Source organism: Aquarana catesbeiana, linkage group LG07 (genome assembly GCF_042186555.1).
Source record: "Aquarana catesbeiana isolate 2022-GZ linkage group LG07, ASM4218655v1, whole genome shotgun sequence".
Classification (NCBI taxonomy): Eukaryota; Metazoa; Chordata; class Amphibia; order Anura; family Ranidae; genus Aquarana; species Aquarana catesbeiana.
The window spans coordinates 246,812,293-246,837,434 of NC_133330.1; positions in this window are offsets into that span (position 1 = coordinate 246,812,293).

The window sequence follows — 25,142 nt, forward strand, 5'->3', positions numbered from 1 at the left end:
TGAGTTAGTGCTACACTTGCCCCATCTATAGCTGGCTATCACAGTAAGAAGCATTGGAAGGCTAACAACAGTTATAATCAAGGCCAAGGATAAATCCAAGGAAAAAAACAAGCTTAACTTACCGATCAGCCTGCAGACAACCAAGTAAACCTGTCTAACAGTATGTGTTAAAAGCAGGGGTTTAGTCTGCACACATTTGCAAATGCATGCATAAGCCACAGAGCCTTGTCAAGGCATCCTGGTATCTGTGGTACCTAACACTAACTTATAAGTGCCCCCACAGTGGAGGAACATGCATTCTAAAGGATAGGTGAGAGCAGGTGGACTGAAGGGGAGCCACCCCTTCTTAAAGGTACAGGGGCACACTGAACACCCAGCATACAATGGCTGCAAAGGTGTCAGTGCATTGCCTGACCATAAAACACAACAGTGATACAAAAAGGGTACGTCACTTGTATAGCGCTGGTAGATTTTTCAATCTACCGCTTATATGTAAATTTAGTGGGTCATCTGTTCTGTACATAGTTCAGATTCAATCTATTGTTAGTTTAGCCTCTGTTCCAGTTTGGCTGTGTTGCGTGCAGTTCCACATTGTGCCTGTGGGTGTCGTTGTCAGCATAGGTTGGTGTTGGAAAGCAACAAGCTGAAGTATATGAGTGCTCTTCTTTCCCGGAGACAACTCGGCGGGGGTGGTCCTCTGTATTGCATTCTGGGAGAGAGTATTTATGGGACAGACGCCATTTTTCTTGAGTCTTTACCTCGTGGCCCTCCTGGCCTAAAGGTATGCGCTAGTCAGTTCTACCTCGTAGCCCTCCGGGCTGGAGGGTTGCGTTGCTGCAGCGGTGCAAGTGGGCCCAGAAGCCTGTCTGGGGCCTACTACTGCTGGGATGCTCCTGTGCTGTCTGTCCTGTGGGAAGAAGCCGGACAATTGAGAAGATCCAGGGGAGGACCCGTCTTGGAAGGGACCATGCATAAGGCTGGTCTTAAGAAGGGCCTGGTGACTCGATTGGAGGACGCATCTTAATCTAATCTACAGCACAAGTACTGCCGGGTCGGCTTAAAGGTTCTGGTACTGTGTTTGCTGTTCATCGAAAACTACTATATCCTGTGGCAGAGGATTGTACAGTTTTGTTCCACTCAAGTCTGTGGCAGAGACTTTTTGTTCGTGCTACGTTCCGGCTGCTAGGTTAGTGAGAGAGACCTATCCGGGCGGGCAAAGATTTAATCCTGAACCGAAGATACATTCATCCCTGAGATTTCAATTCCTTACTGTTACAACGAGAAAAGGTATTTGAACTTCCCTGCAACTCTTCTTCTACCTCTTTCCTGCTACTTCTTCCAGTTATCTCCCATTAAAGCATTGGAAAAGTACTAAAGTGACTGGTGCCTACATTGTCAGGTGATATGCTCAACGTGGACTCTAAGTCTGGTGTTGGTGAAATTACAGGTAAAGAGGTGACGGTAACAGCCCGCTTTAAATCAGCAGCTCCATCGTGAGTTAGTGCTACACTTGCCCCATCTATAGCTGGCTATCACAGTAAGAAGCATTGGAAGGCTAACAACAGTTATAATCAAGGCCAAGGATAAATCCAAGGAAAAAAACAAGCTTAACTTACCGATCAGCCTGCAGACAACCAAGTAAACCTGTCTAACTGTATGTGTTAGGGGGTTTAGTCTGCACACATTTGCAAAAGCATGCGTAAGCCACAGAGCCTCGTCAAAGCACCCTGGTATTTGTGGTATCTAACACTAACTTATAAGTGTCCCCACAATGGAAGCACATGCATTCTGATGGATAGTTGAAACCAGTAGGTCGCAGTGGAGGCTGCTAAATTAGTTGAGTCTGAGGAAAAAGACCCTGGTCATCATTTAGGGGCAAGTACTTTATTACTTTTTTGAAAGTGGAGATCCCTTTAAATTCAATACCTCTTAATGCTGCATAGCCAAGCAGCTATGTTGTACCAGGGCTCAATGCCTTATGCAACACCTCTAACAGGCAATTAAAACAACTGATCAAACTTTGACCTTCAGCCTTTCTGAACACTGCTCTTCCCTTGGTGCAGGGCTTTTTCATACACTCAGATGGACAGTCACTGGAAGAAAAGTGTTTAGCACACACAAGAAGAGACAAACAGATGTTAGATGGTTAATACATTTAAGTCACTCTGGCAGTGGACAGCCTGTCCTGTCACCTGACCATGCATTAGTGTTACAAGGATGGGACATATAGGTGGAGAGAAGGATAGACAAGAGCAGCGTGTACCTTTCTCTACCAAAACAGGCCGTAACACCAATACAGGATAGGCACAACTACACCAAAGGGAAGTAACGCAGAAGGCTGAAGAAGGGAAGGGATATTAGAAATCACTCAGGTGCTTCAATCAATACAGAGCTCGAGACTGTGATTTTGCTGGTATTGGGACAGCAATCAATGCCACCTGCAGCTTATACACAAAGGAAATCAAACAGAAAAATAAAACATCTAACACAATATTTTGAAAGAAAGGGGCTAATGTTCTGCCTTATCTACTTTATAGTGAGGTCTGATCTAATGAAATAATTTAAAGGTTTACCACTTGTCTAACTGAAATCCCCCCCCCCAAATGTATTGTGTTCTATCCCTTTGTTGCTAGTTGACGGTCATTCCTCGTTCACATTGAACACGGGTTTGAAATCGTGCAAGTTCAGCTGAACTCGCACGATTTCAAACCCGCATTTCAGTGCGAGTTTTGGGGCGAATTGAAAGACATCTGTGAGGGTTCATGCAGCGTCGCACCAATTAGGACAGTGCCGTTGCCGGCGATAGGCTGCGATTTGGCATGCGGTTTGACGTGTCAAATCGCGCCAATGTGAACGGGGGCTCAGTCACAAATGAATGCACTAGCCCTTTCAACTGATAACAGAGGAGCTCAGGATCAGCAGGCTAATCTGATTTCTGATTAGTTCCTGAAGATCATAAATTCGTACGCTGCCACTGTTATTGCTGCTCAGTATTTTTCAAGGTGCAGGCTTGGGGGCTATTACCTTGCACTCAGTGAGTAATTGGTATAGATATAGAACATGTGTTTAACTAAACCTAAATCTTTTTTTTTTTTTTTTTTTTAATCAAAAAGGTTTTTATTACTCAAAAAACAGTGCATTCAAACATGAAACTCATCACAAGTTGTTTAGATCTTGGATTCTCCAACAAACAATCCATGGTTACATTTGTCAACATTTTTAAGTTAGCTTCTCCTCGTAGTACCTTCTTATTTGGACCATCAATTTTATCACAGTCTGTGCCTTATAGATACCCTTTACTGTCTCCTCCACACTACCTGTGCCCTTGTCCTTGTCCCTGAAAGTGGTTCAATAACCATCTGGATGTCTTGCTCATTTTGTACCTATACACCTCTGATCATTCTCATTTGTACTAGCTCCGTGGGGGTTATTCCTGGTGTATCGAGCCAAGCTTCCCACAGTTTGTCAAATTTACCAGGGTTTCCCCTGTGCTGATATATGTATTTCTCCATTATGAGTGTTTTACCCATGTGTTGTATCCATGTTTTAATCTTTGGCAGTGCAGCTGATTTCCAGCTCATAAGGATTGCTTTCCTAGCCTGGAACAATTCTCTGGCAAAGGCAACTCTTGTCCCCTCCTCTGCTATCGGCCCCTCCAGAACTCCCAGCAAGCAGCATAGTGGGTCAAGGGGAACATTGGTCTGTAACACCTGATTCAGTGTAGCCAGAACCTCTGTCCAGTATCTATGAAGCTTTGGCCACGCCAGAGGAGGTGACTCAGATCCCCAGGCACCGTTCTACACCTACCGCACAGTGGGTCTGGTATTCTGCCCATTTATGTAACTTTACGGGTGTATAGTGTACTCTCAGTAGTATGTATAGTTGGGATACTTTTTGTGCCACATTTAGTGAACATGTGTTAACTGCCTGTAGGACCTCTTCCCACAGTTCCCCTGCAATGGGCCCCAAGTCCACCTCCCATTGTGTCACTGCCTTTATGGGATGCCCCTCTAGGAACGATGACAGTAGCATATTATAACATTGGGAAATTATACCTTTTGTGTCGGACGCATCCTGCAACATATGAAAGACCGGAGTGGAGGACTGAGTCCATTCCGTAGCGTCCCCCTGCACCCTAACGGCGTGTTGTAGTTGTATATAGTAAAATAGCATGTTGGAGGGCAGTGCATATTTAGATTGTAGGTCCTTAAAAGAGAGCAAGGTCCCGTTGTGAAAGATGTGCCTCAGATGAGTTACACCCATGGGGCACCACCTGTCCCTGTTGAATCTTGGGTAATTCTGCGTATGTTTTGTTTCCCCATATCGGGCTGAAATCATTATTAATTGTCAATAACCTTTAACATGTTACTGTAATCTCAAAAATTGTTTGCAATAATTTTAACCACTTCTAGCCCTTAGTATGTACTCAGGTGGAAGCAGTTATATCAGAATCATGGCTGCACTGCCCCAACTATCACAAGGATTAGATAGGTCTCATATTCCTATCTGGCTTCTTCTGCTGTCCTAAAACAGAAGGGTAAGCGTGGTCATTGTAGGACTGGAAGTGTGTTACTGGCAGGAACAGTGAGAAAAAAAAAATGCAGTCAAAATATTTTAACACTGGTAAGCCCTCAAAAATAAATTTGGGGTTTAAATATTTAAAGCGGAGGTCCGCTGAAAAAAAAATATTAAAAGCCAGCAGCTACAAATACTGCAGCTGCTGACTTTTAATATATGGACACTTACCTGTCCAGGGATCCCGCGATGTCGGCAGCCGAAGCTGATCAGTCCTTTGGCTCTCGGCTGCTGCCGCCACCATCCTCGGTAAAGGAATAAGGAAGTGAAGCCGTGCGGCTTCACTTCCTGGTTCCCTAGCGCATGCGTGAGTCGCGCTGTGCGTCCTCTCTGGTCCCTGCTGTGTTCTGTGTCTCACAGAATACAGTGGTGGAGGAGAGTGTAGGCGCCGGAAGTGGCGTAGGTCACCGCAAGCGCCGCGGTGATCTATGCCAGGAAGTGGGAGCAAATACCTGTATTAGACAAGTATCTGCTCCCTCCTCCCCCCTGAAAGGTGCCAAATGTGACACCGGAGGGGGGGAGGAATCCAAAAAGTGGAAGTTCCATTTTTGGGTGGAACTCCACTTTAACTTGCGAATACAAAACTTAAAGTAATTTAACACTTCATTGCAGTACTGACATGCTAATTACTTTGTATATTGTGTTAGATGTTTGGGGTTTAACACTCTACTGGTTAGTTAGATCTCAATAGAATCTAATTGAAAGCTATTATAAAGGTTATAGTCAGTTGCTAAACACATAACAGATGTTTCCTTAGCTCCTGTAATATCCCACAATCACAAGTACCATAGCTATACATTACTTAGATAACCAGTAGAGCTGAAAGAATTGGCACATTAAATTTAGGGACTTAAACATAAATTTAGAGACTTAAAGTTGCTATGCTACATATGCACTTCAATTACTGTAACCAGCTGTAAAGTGTTCATGAACATGTGAACATTGGAAAATGTTTCCTCTATAGCAAAACTGGGTTATGATTTCACCCATACACAACCCATAAACCTGTACACAGGGATTTTTAAAACAGATTTTTTAACACAATTACTATCCTGGGCAAAAAAGATGTTCAAACACAGGGGACTGTTAGAAAAGATCTCCTAAGTAGCAGAACTGGGTTAGGATTTCAGGCATGCACTGGCCAAACCAATAAATGTGAATTTGGAACTGACTGTAACATGTGCTCAGGCAAATTGGAAACAAACAAATTGGGCAACTCATCTAATGACAAATCTTCCTATAATCCTCCTCCTACATCTGGGAGATCAGCTGGCAGGAGAGTCATGTGACATGCAGACTAATCAGGTTCTTCTTAGTGTTGTAGCTCTGTGCTATGAGCATTAACTTCTATTCGGTGTTCTTTGTTTTCCAAGCACAAGGTACACCAGGGCATGTGGACTCACATGCATTCCACATCAAGGTTGGTGCATTTTATCCAACATGCAAGTAACAGAGCACACACATTTCTACCACTTATAAGCATCTAACAAATGCACAAACACAGTTTCATATCCTGCTATAGGCACTTTATTATCATTATTATACAGGATTTATATAGCGCCAACAGTTTACGCAGCGCTTTACAATATAAAAGGGTGACAATACAGTTATAATACAATAAAATACAAGAGGATTAAGAGGGCCCTGCTCAGAAGAGCTTACAATCTATTAGGGTGGGGCAGGTGGTACAAAAGGTTGTAACTGTGGGGAAAGAGCTGTTGGAAGTGGTAGGAGATTAGTTGGAGACGTGTATAGGCTTTCCTGAAGAGATTAGTTTTCAGGGATCGCCTGAAGGTAGCAAGAGTAGGGGATAGCCGGATAGATGGAGGTAGCGAGTTCCAGAGGATGGGAAAGGCTCTGGAGAAATCCTGGAGACGAGCATGGGAGGAGATGAGAGAGCTTGAGAGCAGGAGGTCTTGAGAAGAGCGGAGAGGTCAATTTGGGTGATATTTGGAGACAAGATTGGTGATGTAGCTCGGGGCAGAGTTGTGAATGGCTTTGTATCATAGGCGTGCGCACAGGGTGTGCCAGATGTGCCTGGGCACACCCTAATCACCCTGTGCTGGGCAGATTCCCCTGCTGCTTGGCTGCAGAGAAATGGACTGGGGAATCTCTGTCCCCAGTCTCTTTCTTTATCTCAAAAGTGAAACATCAGCGGCCTGTTTAGACCCCTGATATTTCACCAAAGCCCCCAATGGGGCCCCTAAAAAGATTGTAAAAAATAATAATAAAAATGAAATGTAATAAAAAAAATAAACTACTGACATAGTCCACTGCTCTACCGATGTTGTCCATTGCCCTACTGCCCTATATATTTATACACACACACACTCTAAGTGTGTTAGAGCTTTGGGGTGCACACCCTAATGCAATAGGCTGCGCACACCTATGCTTTGTATGTTGTGGTTAGTATTTTGAATTTATTTCTCTGGGTGATTGGGAGCCAGTGTAGGGAATGGAGGAGAGGGTTGGCAGACACTGAGCGGTTGGTAAGGTGGATAAGTCTGGCAGCAGCATTCATGATAGACTGAAGAGGGGATAGCCTATGGAGAGGTAGGCCAATGAGAAGGGAGTTGCAATAGTCAAGGCGAGAGATAACAAGGGAGTGAATGAGGAGCTTGGTGGTTTCATTTGTTAAACAGGGGCGAATTTTAGAGATGTTACGGAGGTGAATTCTACAAACTTTTGACAACGATTGGATTTGAGGCTGAAATGACAAGTCAGAGTCTAGGATTACACCTAGTACCCTGGCGTGAGGGGAGGGACTGATGGTTGCATTGCTGATTTTTATGGAAAAGTCATGGAGGGGGGCACGGGCGGGGGGGAATATTAATAGCTCTGTTTTAGAGAGATTTCGTTTAAGGAACTGGTGTGATATCCACGCTGATATGTCAGTTAGTAAGTTAGTAATGCGAGAGGAGATTGAAGGAGTGAGGTGAGGAGTAGACAGATAGATTTGGGTGTCACCAGCGTATAAGTGGTATTGGAAGCCGTGGGTGGTTATCAAGTGACCAAGGGAGGAGGTGTAGATAGAGAAGAGAAGGGGTCCAAGAACAGAGCCTTGGGGGAACCCCACAGAAAGAGGCAATGGAGAGGGGGAGACAGATTAGTAGGTGACACTGAACGAGCGCTGTAATAAATAGGCAAAAAACCAGGATAGAGTAGAATCTCGGAGGCCAAGGGAATGTAGTTTATTGAGAAGGAGCGGGTTAGTAGCAGTTAGTAAATCGTTAGTGAGTTTTAGTAAGGCACTTGCTGCATATTTGTTCATGGCCCAAACTGTATAGGCATGAAATGTTTGTAGTTGTGAGACTGAAAGAAGAAAGCCAATCAAAAACTGAAATTTGTCAAATGTAATATTCTAGCCATCTGGGAAATCTATAGGTGTGCATCTGTTCATCCTCAATTAAAATTAATTTTTTTTGTGAATTTCTGAACAATTACAGCATACTTTAAACCTAAAGAAAGCCTGTACTCCATTTTAGTTGGAAGATATCTATCTATCTCTCTCTCTATATATATATCTATATAACTCTTTGTTATATTGCCATTTGCTGAAATAATTTAAGTTCATTTTTTTCCTCAATGTACACACAGCACCCCATACTGACAGAAAAACACAATTGTTGACATTTTTGCAGATTTATTAAAAAAGAAAAACTGAAATATGACATGGTACTAAGTATTCAGACCCTTTGCTCAGTATTTAGTAGAAGCACCCTTTTGATCTAATACAGCCATGAGTCCTTTTGGGAAAGATGCAACAAGTTTTTCACACCTGGATTTGGGGATCCTCTGCCATTCCTACTTGCAGATCCTCTCCAGTTCTGTCAGGTTGGATGGTAAACGCTGGTGGACAGCCATTTTAGGTCTCTCCAGAGATGCTCAATTGGATTTAAGTCAGGGCTCTGGCTGGGCCATTGAAGAACAGTCATGGAGTTGTTGTGAAGCCGCTCCTTGATTATTTTAGCTGTGTGCTTAGGGTCATTGTCTTGTTGCAATAAAACAATTGTCCCAAACAGGGTGGGGACCAAGAGAAAGTGGGGCTCAGAGAAAAGGCGACCCAAAATGTAAATATAGTGTCAAACAAGTGTTTATTGTGGTACAAAAATATAGTACATGTAGATAAAAGAGCATAAACCGGTAGCTAAACTGCCCTGGATAAAAAAATTGATCGGTGACATGGGACCGACCAATATGAATACAGACGGGGGGGGGGGACACTACGACATGTAATCAAAGACAAACAAACAAACGTCCAGACGTCAAGGCAATTGATGTCTGATATAGGCACTTATGTGGATCACCAAAACATCTGGTAGATGAGGAGTATAATGGCCATGAACAATGCTAAAGTTCTGCTGGAGGTACAAAATCCAATGATGTATGTAGCAGGGTACTTCAGTAGACGTAATGGTACTCTGTATGTGCCCTGGTGAATACTGATGCAGTCAGTGAGACAATTGCTAGCATATTGACTGATAAACAGAAGCACACAGTTACCACTTCCGGGTCCTGTGTGGGAATCAACAGATACTGCCGAAGTGTAGTATCACCTATGCTGTGATCTGCTTCCACTGGCTGCTACACATGACACACAATGCTCCTTGTGGCATCTCTGTGCTCCAGAGGACACTCCTCATGTTAGTGGGCGGCCGGCCATATAGGTGCACCTATTTCCTCCTGAGCGGCAGTCTCAATCAGTGGGTCAAAACACTCCCTCGGTAAGTGAGCCGGCTTGCCCTAATGGGGGATGGCAGCGGGGTGTGACGTCCGAACGGGATGACGTCAACGCGTTTCACATTACGAAGATGTGTAGCTTCATCTGGACGTATAGGTGGCGTGCGAGGGCTCCTTCTTATTACCGTCCGTTCCTCGTACACGCCCACCCAGCTGATCTATGTAAAGGAGATGCTCCCTGTCTGTGTATGTCCAGGTTATCGCCTGCTGTTTGTTTGCTGCTTAATGTATATGGCTAAATTCTTTCATACAGCTATGATGACCCTTACATGCGGTCTATTAGATCCATAGCCAATAGATTGAAAGCACTTTTGAGAGTGGTAAACGCAGTTCATATCCATGTTTCATACAATGTATAACCCCTTCAATGCAGATAATATTCACATATGCCAGTCATAGTCCCGCTTATCTTGCATGGCAAACATCAGGCCAATGATTAAGTGGGGAATACATTTAGAATATGAATCAAACCAGAGGGGAAAGGGGGGGGGGGAAGGGAGGGGAAAGGGGAGGGAGAAAAGGGAAGGAAGGGAAAAAAATATAAATCCACATAGTGGTTGACATCCAACCAAGTGTCTCAGATATATATATATATATATATATATATATATATCTTGCGAAAGTATTCGGCCCCCTTGAGCTTTTCAACCTTTTGCCACATTTCAGGCTTCAAACATAAAGATATAAAATTTTATTTTTTCGTGAAGAATCACCAACAAGTGGGACACAATTGTGAAGTGGAACGAAATCTATTGGATATTTTAAACTTTTTTAGCAATTAAAAAACTGAAAAGTGGTGCGTGCAAAATTATTCGGCCCCTTTAATTTCAGTGCAGCAAACTCACTCCAGAAGTTCAGCGAGGATCTCTGAATGATCCAATGTTGTCCTAAATGACTGATGGTGATAAATAGAATCCACCTGTGTGTAATCAAGTCTCTGTATAAATGCACCTGCTCTGTGATAGTCTCAGGGTTCTGTTGAAAGCACAGAGAGCATCATGAAGACCAAGGAACACACCAGGCAGGTCCGTAATACTGTTGTGGAGAAGTTTAAAGCCAGATTTGGATACAAAAAGATTTCCCAAGCTTTAAACATCCCAAGGAGCACTGTGCAAGCGATCATTTTGAAATGGAAGGAGTATCAGACCACTGCAAATCTACCAAGACCTGGCTGTCCCTCTAAACTTTCAGCTCAGACAAGGAGAAGACTGATCAGAGATGCAGCCAAGAGGCCCATGATCACTGTGGATGAACTGCAGAGAACTACAGCTGAGGTGGGAGAGCCTGTCCATAGGACAACAATCAGTCGTACACTGCACAAATCTGGCCTTTATGGAAGAGTGGCAAGAAGAAAGACATTTCTCAAAGATATCCATAAAAAGTCTCGTCTAAAGTTTGCCACAAGCCACCTGGGAGACACACCAAACATGTGGAAGAAGGTGCTCTGGTCCGATGAAACCAAAATCAAACTTTTTGGCCACAATGCAAAACGATATGTTTGGCGTAAAAGCAACACAGCTCATCACACTCAACACACCATCCCCACTGTCAAACGTGGGGGCAGCATCATGGTTTGGGCCTGCTTTTCTTCAGCAGGGACAGGGAAGATGGTTAAAATTGAGGGGAAGATGGATGCAGCCAAATACAGGACCATTCTGGATGAAAACCTGGAGTCTGCAAAAGACCTGAAACTGGGATGGAGATTTATCTTCCAACAAGACAATGATCCCAAACATACAGCAAAATCTACAAAGGAATGGTTCACAAATAAACGTATCCAGGTGTTAGAATGGCCAAGTCAAAGTCCAGACCTGAATCCAATCGAGAATCTGTGGAAAGAGCTGAAAACTGCTGTTCACAAACGCTCTCCATCCAACCTCACTGAGCTCGAGCTGTTTTGCAAGGAAGAATAGGCAAGAATTTAAGTCTCTCGATGTGCAAAACTGATAGAGACATACCCCAAGCAACTTGCAGCTGTAATCGCAGCAAAAGGTGGCTCTACAAAGTATTAACACAAGGGGGCCAAATAATTTTGCACGCCCCACTTTTCATTTTTTTATTAGTTAAAAAAGTTTCAAAAATCCAAAAGATTTCGTTCCACTTCACAATTGTGTCCCACTTGTTAGTGATTCTTCACAAAAAATAAAAATGTTATATCTTTATGTTTGAAGCCTGAAATGTGGCAAAAGGTCGAAAAGTTCAAGGGGGCCGAATACTTTCGCAAGCCACTGTGTATATATATATATATATATATATATATATATATATATATATATATTATATTGTGTATAGTGGCCCATAGTATACTTAAATAAATCAAACATAGATAAAGTTGCATATATAGGTCAAAAGAGTAGCTGCCCTGCACCTGCAAATATTGACTATGCATGTATATCTGTATGGTCACCATTCATATCTGCTGAGAAGACTCAATTTGGGAGTATGAATAAAGTGCTTTCCACAATATGCTATACAGGCTATGGGCCATTGTGGTCAAAGGGAAAAGGAGAACAGTGATAATAGTGCTCAGATATAACACCAATGTAGTGAAATAAAGTGCCGTGGGATAAAGGAGTTGGGGGGAAGGGGAGAGAGGAGCAGAACTGGAGCACTACCTGGACTGTAGGGTTATCGACTATCCCATTGGAAAGAAGGTTCAGGTCCATTGGGTTTACATTGCCAAGAAAGGCTGTAAATTTAGTTCCGTATTAAGGCCTGAAGGAACCAGGGAGCCCAGATGGAAAATCCATCTTTTTTCCTTTTGCTTCAAAATTTGGTCAAAATCCCCTCTTCTAGAGGAAAGATTCAGGGTGTAAATACCCTTGACCTGCATGCCAGACAGTTTGCCCCGATGGTGTTGGGCGAAGTGTCTGGCCACCGGTTTGTCGGGATTTTTTTCCATGATTTCCCTCATGTGCTCTCCTAAGCGAATCCTAAATTGGCGTTTGGTCTTGCCGATATATATCTTTTTACACGGACAAGTCAACATATAGATGACCCTTGTGGTTGCACAATTAATGAGGCTTTTAATCTCAAAGTTCCTTTTGTTTTGAGAGTCACTTAAAGTTGTTGTCCTCTGTACATACGAACATACTTGACAATGTCCACAGGGGAACATCCCCTTGCTTCTAGGGAATTGGGATAGCCAGGAGCTGTCAGTACTTCTAATGTGTTCAGAGTGAACTAGACAATCACCCAGGTTTCTTGCTCTCCTTGCCACCATTTTTGGGGCAGGCCCTACTATCTGAGCTATACCGGGGGTGCTGGTGAGTATGCCCCAGTGTCTCTCTAATATGGATCTAACCGTATCCCACTGGGTACCGAACTCAGTGATAATTCTCACTGGGTCAGGGACGGTGGGAGATGGAAGGGCATGTTGTGAATTCTTTGTTAATTTCTTGTCCCCCCCGGGGGATTGATGTCCGTCTGCAACCTCACTCAGCATAGCTGAACACTCCTCATTGTAGCAGGTTGAGCAGACATCAATTGCCTTGACGTCCGGATGTTTGTTTGTTTGTCTTTGATTACTTGTCGTAGTGTCCCCCCCCCGTCTGTGTTCGTATTGGTCGGCCCCATGTCACCGATCAATTTTGTTATCCAGGGCAGTTTAGCTACCGGTTTATGCTCTTTTATCTACATGTACTATATTGTACCACAATAAACACTTGTTTGATACTATATTTACATTTTGGGTCGCCTTTTCTCTGAGCCCCACTTTCTCTTGGTCCCCCCCTGTTTGGGACACTTGTTGTATTGCAGGCGTTTAGGGGCTGAAAGGCAACCATACCTCTAGGGTACATACTATATATATTATACATGGTTAAACAAGCTTCTTTATACCAAATTTGATCTAATTTTGATATAGGGATCACAGGTGATCCGTTCTTGGAGCATTTTATGATATCTGAGCAATACCGATTACTGCCCTAAGTGTTCCGTGTTGTCTGTTATTTGTCATCATTTTGCTGCTTTAAGTATTGCCAGCCAAGTATGGCCTTTGTGATCGGGGAGGATATCGATCACGAAATTAGTCAGGCTTTCAGGAAAGACACGGTGTCCATTCCCTCTCCAAAGGAAGAGGTAAAATCTTGGTTCAAGGAACATAAAAAATTATTTATCAAACACTTGAACAGAAAGTGGGACGTCTCTTTCCTGGAAACCTACATAGCTAACAGAATAGTGCCCAGAGGCCTCAGAGACAAAGTGATACCAGCTGAGCACCTTCACAGTCCAAGATTCTTGGAAAAGTGGAAGGAACTCTGTATAGACCATGGGGTCTCAGTTATGAAACTGATAGTGGAAGAGGAGAAAATTCAGTTAGAAGAGCTAGTGACGGCGATCACGGAGAGCTCTCAGGGACTGGAGCCATATAAAGATGTGGAGGAGTTTCAGAAACTCAATTATGCTCTAAAGAAGGAAGTTGAGAAAACACAGTCTACATTAAAAATAACCAAACAATCTACATTTAGACGGGACCTGGGTGACTGGGAAAAAGGAGATATCTTTGACTTAACCCCACGTCGCAGCCGTGGTAGATCCAGAAGAGAAAATCATAGATCACCCTCTAGAGGCAAAAAATCCCAAAGCGATACCGAAGAGGATAGCTTGACTAAAACGGTGACTTTTTGAGAGGGGGGGGGGGGCGGTGGGCGAGGACAAGGAAAACCACTCTGAGGAGAACTCAAACACACACAAACAACTAGCCCCCGGACATCAAAGACAGATAACCAAGGGAGGGGCACGCACCAGAAATAGCTAAACCTTTCACTGATAAGTTGGAGGGGAATGATATGAAAATTATCAACCTTTCCAAATTTAATCTATGCAAGAGACACATTGATCTCCTACAACGAGGGATGTCCTTTTTGCCCACCAACCAGATGGATGAGTTCACAGTTTTCAAGGACGTCACCTTATTCGTCCGTAAGATCTTCCTTCGCTTTCTCCACACAAATAACCCTACACCTCAAGTAGGTGTATATACAGCCAAAAATCAAGATGATGAAATGTTGAAAATTCTCAACTCCCTTCTCGAAGAAAATGAAAGAGAGGAAGTTGGGAATGGCCCATACAAAAGGCAGTCCAAACTCAACATCAGGTCCACCAAGATGCCCCCACTTAATAAAAATCGGTGGTTGAGCCTATTCTTGGACATGATACAAACAGACCTGTCTAAGGTAGACTGGAGTATTAAAAGCGAGGATAATCTTTCTCCAGAAGAACGTAAAGCCATCTGTGAACTTTCAGAAGCCCAACAGCTAGTGATAAAAAGGAGTGACAAAGGTGGTAATGTGGTGCTCCTGGATGAGAAAGATTATGAAAAGGAAGTGTTTCGCCTTTTAGACGATACCACAACATATAAAAAATTATCCAGTGACCCCTTCCCCAAACTTGTCACGAACCTGAACAACAAACTTAGGCTAGCAGGGGAGGCAGGACTTCTGGGTAAACGGGAATCAAACTACCTCATAGTCAATGAATTTATTGTACCGGTGTTCTATATCATCCCGAAAGTACACAAATCCTTGAAGAATCCCCCTGGGAGACCGATTGTCTCAGCAATCAAGGGCCCCCTAGAGAGTCGGGAAGTATTTAGTCAATCTCCTCAAGGAGATGATCACAGACCTTAAGTCCTATGTCAAAGACACAGGTGATGTCTTGAGACATATCTCCCAGATCAACGTACAGGGTGAGCTCCTCCTAGTGGGGATCGACGTGGAATCTCTCTACATGTCGATCCCCCATGACTTGGGGATTAGAGCGGTCGAAATCTTCCTTGACAGACATTTCCCCAACTATGGACCACAAAATGAATTTTTAGTGGACCTTTTGACTTTTGCCCTTAAAAATAACTTTTTTCAGTTTCTATCAAATAATTACCAACAAATCAATGGCACCTCCATGGGGGCACCCTGGGCCCGAGCATATGCATGTCTTCATTTGGGGCTGTGGCAGGAGGATATGGTCTACACCTCGCCGATGTTCGTGGGCCATGTACACACGTGGCTCAGGTACATCGATGACGTGTTTGTCATCTGGAGGGGCGATCAGGATTCACTTGCGCATTTTATAGACTACCTGAACGCCAATGACCGAAACATCAAATTGACTTACGAATGGGACCGAGAAAGAATTTCCTTTCTGGACCTTTCAATTAGCAGGAAGGATATATCCCTGGTGACTCATACTTTTCAGAAGGAGACTTCTGCGAACACACTCCTAAGAGCAGATAGCCACCACCCGAAATGGCTCAAGGATAGTATCCCTGTAGGCCAATTTCTTCGCATTGGGCGAAATTGTTCCAACAAAGAAGACTACAGACGTGAAAGGGACGAACTGTATAAACGCTTTCGGGAACGTGGATGCTCCCACAAACAAATAAGAGGAGCGAAACAAAAGGCAGCAGGACGTGATCTCCCTTCCCTTCTAGACAAGAAATTAACAAAAAATTCACAACATGCCCTTCCATCTCCCACCGTCCCTGACCCAGTGAGAATTATCACTGAGTTCGGTACCCAGTGGGATACGGTTAGATCCATATTAGAGAGACACTGGGGCATACTCACCAGCACCCCCGGTATAGCTCAGATAGTAGGGCCTGCCCCAAAAATGGTGGCAAGGAGAGCAAGAAACCTGGGTGATTGTCTAGTTCACTCTGAACACATTAGAAGTACTGACAGCTCCTGGCTATCCCAATTCCCTAGAAGCAAGGGGATGTTCCCTTGTGGACATTGTCAAGTATGTCTGTATGTACAGAGGACAACGAATTTTAGTGACTCTCAAAACAAAAAGAACTTTGAGATTAAAAGCCTCATTAATTGTGCAACCACAAGGGTCATCTATATGTTGACTTGTCCGTGTAAAAAGATATATATAGGCAAGACCAAACGCCAATTTAGGATTCGCTTAGGAAAGCACATGAGGGAAATCCTGGAAAAAAATCCAGACAAACCGGTGGCCAGACACTTTGCCCAACACCATCAGGGCAAACTGTCTGGCATGCAGGTCAAGGGTATTTACACCCTGAATCTTTCCTCTAGAATACGGGATTTTGACCAAATTTTGCAGCAAAAGGAAAAAAGATGGATTTTCCGTCTGGGCTCCCTGGTTCCTTCAGGCCTTTATACGGAACTAAATTTACAGCCTTTCTTGGCAATGTAAACCCAATGGACCTGAACCTTCTTTCCAATGGGATAGTCGGTAACCCTACAGTCCTGGTAGTACTCCAGTTCTTCTCTCTCCCCTTCCCCCCAACTCCTTTATCCCACGGCACTTTATTTCACTACATTGGTGTTATATCTGAGCACTATTATCAATGTTCTCCTTTTCCCTTTGACCACAATAGCCCATAGCCTGTATAGGATATTGTGGAAAGCACTTTATTCATACTCCCAAATTGAGTCTTCTCAGCAGATATGAATGGTGACCATACAGATATACATGCATAGTCAATATTTGCAGGTGCAGGTCAGCTACTCTTTTGACCTATATATGCAACTCTATCTATGTTTGATTTATTTAAGTATACTATGGGCCACTATACACAATATAACACATATATATATATATATATATATATATATATATATATATATATATATATATATATATATATATATATACACACATATATATATATATATACATATATATATATATATATATATATATATATATATATATATACACACACACACACACACACACACACACACATATATATATATATATATATATATATATATATATATATATATAGCTGAGACACTTGGTTGGATGTCAACCACTATGTGGATTTATATTTTCTTTCCCTTCCTTCCCTTTTCTCCCTCCCCTTTCCCCTCCCTTTTCTCTCTTTCCTTCCCCCCCCCCCCTTCCCCTCTGGTTTGATTCATATTCTAAATGTATTCCCCACTTAATCATTGTCCTGATGTTTGCCATGCGAGATAAGCGGGACTATGACTGGCATATGTGAATATTATCTGCATTGATGGGGTTATACATTGTAAGAAACATGGATATGAACCGAGTTTACCACTCTCAAAAGTGCTTTCAATCTATTGGCTATGGATCTAATAGACCGCATGTAAGGGTCATCATAGTTGTATGAAAAAATTTAGCCATATACATTAGGCAGCAGGCGATAACCTGGACATACACAGACAGGGAGCATCTCCTTTACATAGATCAGCTGGGTGGGCATGTACGAGGAATGGACGGTAATAAGAAGGAGCCCTCGCATGCCACCTATACGTCCAGATGAAGCTACACATCTTCGTAATGTGAAACGCGTTGACATCATCCCGTTCGGACGTCACGCCCCGCTGTCATCCCCCGTTGGGGCAAGCCGGCTCACTTATCGAGGGAGTGTTTTGACCCGTTGATCGAGACTGCCGCTCAGGAGGAAATAGGTGCACCTATATGGCCGGCCACCCACTAACATGAGGAGTGCCCTCTGGAGCACAGAGATCCCGCAAGGAGCATTGTGTGTCATGTGTAGCAGCCAGTGGAAGCAGATCACAGCATAGGTGATACTACACTTCGGCAGGATCTGTTGATTCCCACACTGGACCCGGAAGTGGTAACGTACCTGACCACTTTAACTGCGTGCTTCTGTTTACCTAGCACACTTTTAATAATTATATTACAGTATCACACTATGGGAGCCCTGTTTTCTTTTATATGAGGACAAAGCGTAACCCTGAGGGATATTTACACCTGGAGCGGAAGCCCCCTAGGGACAACCCCATTGGATTCCAGGATAACATCGAGGATATTAGATGCCTATTACCCCTGCAGGGGTGCGGGGAGCTGGTGAGTGGGGACCCTTAAGGGGGAGCACCTAAGTCACTGGATATCAATTTCTGCCATCACTAAAGTCACCTCACGCAGGAACTCTTGAATGAATTGTCTTCAAGTTAGGACTTTCACAATACTGATTTTTATTATCTATATTTTTTTTTTTTTTTTTTTGTACTTTTTACATTTTTTGTCACGCTTGTTATATTTTTGGCACATTCAATTTTTACATTTTTTTTTTTTTTTAATTATTATTTATTTTTTGTCACATTTTACACTTGGTCCCTATTAATATTGCCTGTTTTCCATGGTGAAGAAGGGGGCTGTGATTGTTTCACCAGCATTACATATTATTTGTACACAGTGGAGATATAGTGTTAATACTCAACCAGTATATGGCACTGGCTGTGGACTGATTATAGACTCATTACCAGCCAGTGCAACAGCCGGAAGGACGATTTGGGTATTATATGGTAACCCCTTATACATCAGTAGGGGGCTGTGTACTGCTACACTTATTATTTATAATTGGTGTCACCACCACTGATGATTTTTCTGTTATACCTGTATATATATATATTTTTTTGCTATACCTGTATATATTTGTTTGCACCCTCTGGTACGGGATACTAATCCCATTGGGCACACATACACTTTATAATACTTTTTCTGAACACATTTTTTAGCCCACTTTTAGGAGAGTACACAGTTAATATATAGCTATAAAGCTAACACATAGCGTCATGTATCCAACATAGGTAGCGCCACTTGCCCCTATTCACATATACCTTTCTTACCTACCTCATCCCTGTGGGGGTGAGTAAGGGGAGGCTGCAAGCCTTGGTCTGTGAGCGCGGAAATCTTTTTCCTTTCTATTGGCCAGATCTGTGCCTTGCCACAATTCTGTCTCTGAGCTTATCAGGCAGTTCCTTTGACCTCATGATTCTCATTTGCTCTGACATGCACTGTGAGCTGTAAGGTCTTATATAGACAGGTGTGTGGTTTCCCTAATCAAGTCCAATCAGTATAATCAAACACAGGTGGACTCAAATGAAGGTGTAGAACCATCTCAAGGATGATCAGAAGAAATGGACAGCACCTGAGTTAAATATATGAGTGTCACAGCAAAGGGTCTGAATACTTAAGACCATGTGATATGTCAATTTTTCTTTTTTAATAAATCTGCAAAAAAGTCAACAATTCTGTGTGTTTCTGTCAATTTGAGGTGCTGTGTGTACATTAATGAGGAAAAAAATGAACTTAAATGATTTTAGCAAATGGCTGCAATAAAAAATTTAAGGGGGTCTGAATACTTTCCGTCCCCACTATATATATATATATATATATATATATATATATATATATATATATATATACCTATATACCAGCCTGAGGTAACCCCTCCAACCAGCATGCCTCCGTTTTGTAAACTCAAACACAGAGGGTGGGACCTGTGTCTCTCAAACTCCAAGAAAAGGATTTTAAGGGTAGTACAAAAATTATATTTTTGTTTCCTATTCATTGAGGGACACAGGAAGTCTTTCATGTTCAGAATGCCCAAAAGCAGTCCAACTGAAGTCCAAAACAGCAAACACTAACATGCTCAAGAAAAGACAACATAAAATGGAGGAAAAGCCGCCTGAAGCTGGCATCAGGTAAGACAGGGAGTGAAGGTCCACTTTGTAGCCCAGGGAAGCAACTAAGCTTCTGGGATGCAAGTTGTCCAAGTTTCAGCAAAGGTTAATGCACCTTAATGTCAAGGAAGGCTTGCCTGAGTATTTGTTAGACTTTGAGCACCAAACCTTGTGGGTGGACTGGAAACCAAATTTGGGGGGTCTTGATATGGAGGACACAATAGTGAAGAAATAAAAGAATATTTCATGATAAAGAGGGAGAAGACTTTGCAGTCTGTTCTTAAAGCCTGGTACACACCATTAAACTTTGTTTTTCCCTTCAACCAAGTGAGACCAACCCCCCCCCCCCCACCAAACCCCCGACCCTCCCAACCTACGACCCCCGTTAACAAAAACCGCAGACCCCCCTCCTCCCCAGAACACACCGCTCAGCTATTGGCTGAGAGGGCCGATCGGCAGGCCTTTTTTGGTCATGCCCCTATGACAGAAGTCAGACGGGCTTCTATACACACAAGATGAATGTCAGACAGTTGCTATTGAACCGGCCAATGTCACCCGATATTCAGCCCGTGTAAACGGCCCTTTAGGCTTCTTCCACCAAACATAGTTGTTCATGCCACCAGTAGTGTACCTGATAAACATATCAAGAGTAGATCTGAAGAGACACTGTCCCTCAAGGGCCATGTGGATCTGATGCGTCATAGGTTCTGCAGTCTACCACTTTACCAAAAAGTGTTCCTAACATGAGTACTGACAGGAGACACCATACAAGAGGGAAGCCAAGAGCCCTCCAGCAGACTGTTAGTTTAACCACTTCAATACCAGGCACTTACCCCCCTTCCTGCCCAAGCCAATTTTCAGCTTTCTGCGCTGTCGCTGTTTAAATAACAATTGCGTGGTCATGCTACACTGTACCCAAACAGAATTTTTATCATTTTGATCATTTTGTTCCCACAAATAGAGCTTTCTTTTGGTGGTATTTGATCATCTCTGTGGTTTTTATTATTTGCTAAACAAATAAAAAAAGACCGAATATTTTGAAAAAAATAAAAGTTTTGCTTTTGTTTCTGTTATAAAATTTTGGAAATAAGTAAGATTTCTCCTTCACTGATGGGCACTGATAAGGCGGCACTGACGGGCACTGATAAGGCGGCACCGATGAGGTGGCACTGACAGGCACCGACGATGGGCACTGGTAGGCGGCACTGATATGCAGCACTGATGGGCATTGATAGGCAGCAATCATGGGTGGCACTGGTGGGCACTGATAGGCAACACTGATGGGCACTGAAAGGTTGCAAAGATGGGTACTTATGGGTGACACTGATAGGCGGCACTGCTGGGCACTGATAGGGGGCATTGCTGGGCACTGATGGGCATTGATATGTGGCACTGATGGGCACTGATACGCGGCACTGAAATGTGGCACTGATAGGCATCCCTGGTGGCACTAGCAGTGGTAGGCATTGTGAGTGGGCACTGATTGGCAGCTGCCTGGGAATTGATTGGCAGCTGCCTTGGCACAGAATTGTATTTCTCTGGTGGTCTAGGGGGGGCATACCTGGTGGTTCAGTGTGAATGGCCATCCTGGCGGGATCCGAGGGGGGGCTGCGCTTATAAACAATCAGCACAGACCCCCCCGTCTACTCGTGTCTACTCATGTCTGTCAGACATGAGTGAGGAAAAGCCGATCAAAAGCTCTTCCTGTTTACATTGTGATCAGCCGCGATTGGACACGGCTGATCACGTGGTAAAGAGCCTCCGTCGGCTCTTTACCGAGATCTGTGTAGCGGTGTGTCAGACTGACACACCGCACCACCGATCGCCGTGATGCGCGCCTCCACGGGCGCGCAGCGGCTGTTATCCTGCTGGACATCATATGACGCCCAGTCAGGATAACGCAACCACCGCCCAGCGGTCATTTTGCTATAGGCTGGGCGGGAAGTGGTTAAAGCTCCATGTAATCAAGGAATTAAAGGGATTGTAAAGCTTTGTTTTTAAAAAATAACAAACATATCATACTTACCTCCACTGTGCAGTTTGTTTTGCACAGAGTGGCCCTAGTCCTACTGTTCTGGGGCCCCTCAGCGGCACTCCTCCCCACATCGAGTGTCCACGTTGGAGAAACGATCTCCTTGGGGGACACCCGTGCGGGCGCGCTCCCGAGTCCTGCATCTGTGTCCATTCACAGAATGCAGGACTCGGCCCTGCCTCCCAGCGCCGCATCATTTGATTTGATTGACAGCAGTGGGAGCCAATGGCTGCGCTGCTTTCAATCTATCCAATCAGGACACCAGACACCAGCTAGAGCTGGTATGCTTGTTCCTGGCCAAAGAATGACAGCGTTCAGGTAAGTAAAAAGGGGGGGGGGGGGGGCTGTAGCATGAGAAGGTTTTTCACTTTAATGCATTCTATGCATGAGGGTTTACAACCCCTTTAACTTCAGCAGTAATAAGATCTCTTTTAAGAGATTTTGACCAGTCAGCAATTTGGCACAGTAAGGTTACAGCTAAAATGGAATGAAGAGCATGGCCTGCCAGTGAAAGCCACTTATCAGTTGGGTCCAGAAATACAGATGTATCCTCATTTGCTATGTATGGTATTCACACTAATGCCCTGTACACACGGTCGGACATTGATCGGACATTCCGACAACAAAAACCTAGGATTTTTTCCGACGGATGTTGGCTCAAACTTGTTTTGCGTACACACTGTCGCACAAAGTTGTCGGAATTTCCGATCGCCAACAACGCGGTGACGTCAACCACGTACGACGAGACTAGAAAAGGCCAGTTCAGAACCAAGCGCGGCACCCTTTGGGCTCCTTTTGCTAATCTCGTGTTAGTAAAAGTTTGGTGAGAGACGATTCGCGCTTTTTCAGACTCGTGGCTTTCAGATCGTTTTCTGCGGTTCAGTTTGTGCTTGTGGGTTTGTATCTGCTCTTCAGTGCGTGCAAGCAAGTTCCGCGTGACTTAGTCATTGTGTTCTTGTTCGTTCGTTACTGTTTTTCAGGTCACTCTTCACAGGCCTTGCTGTTCTTCAGTGCGTTCTGTTACTTCGTTCTGAGCAGCCGACCATTTTCTAGCCATGTTGCGTATACATACTCCTCGTAGAGTTCGTGCTGTGCGGGGGCTTGGTGTTGGGGTCCTGACCTTGACACAAGTCCAGTCCATGAACAGGGTGGGGAGGAGTTCATGGACCAAGAATTGGTTGCTTCAGCGTGACCAGTTCTCTCATATGCCTTTGCTCCGTGAGATCCGTGAGGATAATCCTGATGATTTCAGGAACTTTCTCAGGATGACGGACCCCGTATTTCACTGTCTGCTGGCTTTGCTGACCCCCTATATCAGCAGGCAGGATACCTGCATGAGGCAAGCCATCACTGCGGAGCAGAGGCTCGTCGCTACCCTGCGGTACTTGGCGACAGGGAGAAGCCTGCAGATCTTGAAGTTCTCGACAGGCATCTCCCCCCAGGCTCTGGGTATGATTATCCCGGAGACCTGTTCTGCCATCATTCAGGTCCTGCAGAAGGATTATATGAAGGTAAGATTTTTATCCTTTAATATCACATTTTACTGTATTTAATGTTTGCTAATATATTGTATTTCTTTCCTCATTCCCTAATTACCATGATTGTAATATGCTGTGAATGTCCCCTTTGTCCTCATGCATGCTGGATTTTTATGTAATTATTTTTTTGTCCTTCATACATATTTGCCTTCACTAACCTCCCCAGCATGCTCTCATGCCCTATATTCACCTCATGTAGTCACTTAGCAATGTATTTTGTCAGCTTCATAGTAGTGCTTTACCCCAAACACCCCCTAAAATGTTTTGAAATGTGATTTGTGCTTTAAATTCAGGCAGAGTGCCCAAGGCTTTTTTGTTGGGGTGTCCCCAAATCATTTTTATTAACCCTCCCTCCCCCCAACTGCTAAGTCAGCTGATCCCAATTCTCTATCCTCAATCATCTATCTGCTGACTTTGCCAAACCCATACACACTATACCCATCTCTTTTGTGGTCAGATGTATGGATGAATTACCCAAAGCATGTAGTGCAAGAGCCTGCCTGTATTTTTTGAATAACATCATTGATTTTTTTCTTGAGGTTTTCCAATTCTAAATTACACCCCATGATCTCCCCGATCAGGATCTGGGCACTTTCTGATGTGAAAGGATCTCGATCCACAACATCACGATCACCTAAAAAGAGAGAAACCAAACAAAAACAGGTATCAAAAATCTGCCGGCATTCATCTCTTACCTGAGCCTGTGGTCGCAGACACTCACCTGTTGTGGTGTCAATTTCCACCACATCTTCTTCCTCCTCCTGCTCAGCTTGGGTTGGGGGTATTTCCCCTTCTTCCCGAGGTGGGGGGTCTGTGGTCTCCTCGGATGAGGGGTGTCCTCCGAGTCTTTTCTCCCCTATGTAAAACAAAAATGGTATAATTAGCACACAGATATTTGATGGCTGAAATCTAAAGATGAAACATTGCTTGGAAGTGGGGTACAATTGTCTATTTGGGCAGAGTTCCAAGATGTAGCATTTTTATTGTCTTTTGTCAAGCTTCAATACTTTACCTGTCTTGTACATGCTTCACAGATGGAGACCCCCTATAGTATACACTGGAGCACCTGTGTGGGCCCCCTAATAAAAATGGTGTTCTTGTGTCCCCCACTAGTGCTCCAGCGTCCAGATGTCTAAACAGCTGCTGAGTGTCCTCTCCTTACACAGAATCTAGTTTGCATTTCATTATAGTAACAAACCCATCTACACAACCCAATATTTTTAATTCAAGTAGGCCCTTAAAAATGTTGGCAAATGCATATGGCCTAAACAATGGTGTTTTATAGGCCGAAAGAAAAATGTTTGATACGAACGAATAATGGGCCCATGAACATTAAAGTTGCCATTTTAAACTGTACAACACTTAAGAAAAGCATATGGAGCAGCACGAACGTAATAAAGACAAAAAGAATAGGAACACAGCTCAACTACTTACTTTTTTGCAGCACTCTCCGGATCTTTCTGTACTGCTCGGGCACTCTTAATTTCAGGTCTAACCACCTCTTCCTGAGCTGATCTTTCGATCGCCGTACCCCGAAATTCCGGTGCAGACTTTTGACCACTTTCGCCATGATCTTGGCCTTTCTGATATTGGGGTTGGGGTAAGGTCCATACTTCCTGTCATAGTCGGCCTTCTTCAGGATGTCCACCATCTCCAAAATCTCACCAAAGGACATATTTGTGACCTTAAATCGTCTCCTTCTGGATTGTGACGTTTCCGGATCCGGGCTTTCCTCCTCCTCGTTGCTATAATTAGCACGCACCTGCTCTGACTCCGCCATGTGCTCTTCACCCACTGCGCCGAACGAAAAGGGGCGGGGAATAG